The 3,290-nt window shown below is 42.7% G+C and overlaps 1 long non-coding RNA gene across 1 annotated transcript in view; it reads left to right on the top strand.

Moving 5' to 3' along the window:
• LOC101857973 overlaps positions 1-3,290 on the top strand; it is a 99,095-nt gene that overhangs the window by 61,040 nt on the left and 34,765 nt on the right. The window contains exon 3 of the long non-coding RNA XR_220829.3: positions 602-650. This is a non-coding gene — a long non-coding RNA (uncharacterized LOC101857973). The remainder of the gene's footprint in view (positions 1-601; positions 651-3,290) is intronic.

Below are 3,290 nucleotides of genomic sequence, written 5' to 3'. Positions count from 1 at the left end.
ATCTATCTATCTATCTATCTATCTATCTATCTATATATATATATATCTCATTCTCTCTCTTTCTCTCTCTCTCTCTCTCTTTCTCTCTCTCTCTCCTCTCTCTCTCTCTCTCTCTCTCTCTCTCTCTCTCCACATAAGTTTACACGTTCCACTTTTCTTCCACGAAATCCTTCCAGCTCAGTTTCTATTCGAATCTTGTCTCTTGAATGGAGTTGTTGTTGTTCTTATTCAGCACTTTAACGAACTCTTTCTAATTGTTCAATTCTGTATTATGCGTTCAGATTTTGATATTTCAAACAAGCTGTTGTATTTTTGTTCTCGTTCTCGTTGAGACCTTTTTTTTAACCACGCAGAAGTGTTTGTTCATTTTGTTGGTGGTTGGTGGGTGCTCTGGTGTGATTTGCTCCTTCTTTCCTATCAAACATCTATCGTGCTTACCTCTCCTCCTTTTTTGTGTTTGCATACTCTCTCGTAAAACGTTTAATCTTTGGCACGTGTATGACCTTATTGTTTTGCAAGGGCTGTAAAACTCTACTAAAACTTAAATTTTGTTTGATAATTTCAGAGCGTGCAGCTAATGTTTTGTGTTTTGTTTCTGCAGGGGGAGTTCAAACGACACGGCCGTTAGCGAGGCAGTGGTGCTGTTGTGGGTGAGTACAGCTGAAACAAAACTCAGTTGTGAAGTTATGTTCTACTTTCAGTCTTGTCATCCCTCTGTTAGTCTGTCTGTCTGTTTGCCTGTCTGTGTCTCTTTCTCTCTAGATATCACTCTGTCTCTCTCTATTTTCTCTGCCTCCCTCCTGCCTGCCTGACTCACTCTCTTTCTCTCTCTCCAAGATAAAGCCACACCGCTGCAGCTTGTGTAACTGGCCAGTGCTCTGGCTGGTGTTGGTTTTCTCCTTCTCCCCTGTTGAAGAAGTAGCCGTGATTGTGCATAATGTGTACGTGTTTGTTCCGACTATCATAGGAAAACACCGTTTATTATGATGCATGACGCTGTCTTTTCTCTGGGTTCCCTTTCATCTTGCTAGCCTCATGAACTCTGTATTTAGTTGTAGGCCTTCATCAGAGATCAGGAAGTCGATATTGTATCTGGATGTGATCTGCTGCTGCCAGATAGCGGGTGGTCGGAGGTAGGCGGACAAAAACAAGGGTAAAAAGTCGCTTGGTCTTCACACGAGGTCAGACTAGACTATGGCGATTATGATGCTTAACTCATTCCGGACGAGCATTCTGTTTATTCGACAAGGTTTGAAGGTGTGCTGTTTTGGGGGGCATATCTTCGTTATTCAAACAGATTTTTCGATTGCGTTTTCTTTTTCTGTAACTTTGCATGGCACGCAACAACATGCCGTATACCGTTGAAATATGCAAACTCGTGTTTCTTTTTTGTGTGTGTTGGTTTGAAATGTGTGAAAGTACTGCTTTTGCTCTTCTGCTGATCAAACATTGGTGTGAGTTCATATTGTTGGCGAGTGCTGTTTTGTGTGATTTGCCCCTTATTTCCTATCAAACATCTAGCGTCCTGATCTTCCCCTTTTCTTTTTTGTGTCTGTTGCTCTCTCGTAACACCCCCAATCTTCAGCACTTATATTATGACCTTATTGTCTTCCAAGTGCCGTAAATCTCGAGATCTTATCAAAAGTAAGAGAACCTATTTGTGTCCGCTACGTCATTAAAGGGTCAATGTACCAGACTGAAATGTGAGATCCGGGATTTGATATGCGAGTTGATTGGTCTTTATGGAAGGGCGGAAAGTGGGAGGGGAAGGGGGGGTGAGTGGTCAGCGTGATATTGTTCGTGACGTATCTGCATGGCAGATGGCCAGAGATGGGCGCACACCGGACACCGAGACGGTTATCTCGATGTGTGACGATGCCTGTGTTTACCTGTCAACTGTGACCACAGGTTTGCTGGCCGGAGAGTTAGTGGGAGAAAACAACCCCGGACTCAGAGCCAAAGGGGTTTATCTGAATACATGATTGCTTGCATGCTATGAAGGCAGGTGTCGAGAGGTGGTTGTTCATGGCGCTCAAAGTTAAGCCTAAGCCTATTATTAGTCAGTTTGAATCCTCGGAGCAGAGACCGTATTTATTATCATTGCCTCGGAGTACCCTGTCTTGGACTAAAGCCAAAAGGTGTCTTCTGAATCATCGAGTTCCAGCTTTGCGACAGAAATTGGTGATCATGGTTCGTCGTTCATTTTTTTGCTCGAAGCTCTCAAAAACAAAATAATACGTATTATTATTATTATTATTATTATTATTATTATTATTATTATCCTCATCATCATCGGTATTATTATCACTATTTTTTATTATTATCATTATTATCCTGGTGTTTCCCCATCACCCATCTGTTAAAGCTTTCCTAGTAAGTTGCTCTGCGTAGTCAACCTTCGATTCTTCTGAATACATGTACTTCATTGCTGTTAAAGAAAATGTCGGGAGTGGGAGGGTTAGGGTACTGGATAATAGTGATAGCCGGTTCAAAACTAGTCTGTGCCGTATGACAAAAACAAATTCCCAAAAATTGTACCTTGTCCAACTTTAGTCTGAACTGGGTTCTTATATATATATTCGAAGTGTGTATGGCTCTATGTATATTAAATATTATACTATATACGCAACACACGTGTGTTTGTTTATAGTGTATGCTTGTGTGTAAGGGGGGGGTGGAAGGGAGGGGGGGATAGGAGTTGGTGTGCGTGCGTGTATGTTTGTAAGCCTGTGTCAACGTACAGGGAACGAAACCAAAGTTCTGACAGACTGTAATTTTATTGTCAAATCATTACCTGTTTGACCGAAGAAAGAGAGAAGGGACGAGAAAAGGAGTTTGGGGAAAAAGGGGCGTGGTTCGTTCCACAGATTCCCGTTAGGCTTCACTTCGTCATTGTCGTTGTTGCTGTGGTAGAGATAGAATCTTTCGGACTCTACACCTGAGGAGTGGGTGGACATTTTGATACGACACAAACAGAGCTCTTTGTTACTGGTGTAATGGTCGATTGCAGGAAGGAGCAGATAAGATAGGGCGAGGTGCCCGCTCGACAAGCAAGGTGGCGACGTGACTCAACGACCAGTTATGTGGACCTGGGGCCAGAAGTCGTTTAATTTGTGTACACACGGGAGAGTGGAGATTGTCCAACGCAGGCAATTATCATGATATCAGCTTAGGTGGATAATGGCTGCCGTCTAGTTTTTCTCCTTTAAGTTTAAGGCCTGTTCTCTCTGTTTCTGCCTTTCTCTGTGACTTTCCCTATTTCTCTCTCTCTCTCTCTCTCTCTCTCTCTC

The sequence above is a fragment of the Aplysia californica genome, unplaced genomic scaffold (assembly GCF_000002075.1).
Source record: "Aplysia californica isolate F4 #8 unplaced genomic scaffold, AplCal3.0 scaffold00493, whole genome shotgun sequence".
Classification (NCBI taxonomy): Eukaryota; Metazoa; Mollusca; class Gastropoda; order Aplysiida; family Aplysiidae; genus Aplysia; species Aplysia californica.
Note: the sequence above shows the minus strand (reverse complement) of the source record. Positions and strands in the feature narration are given on the sequence as shown.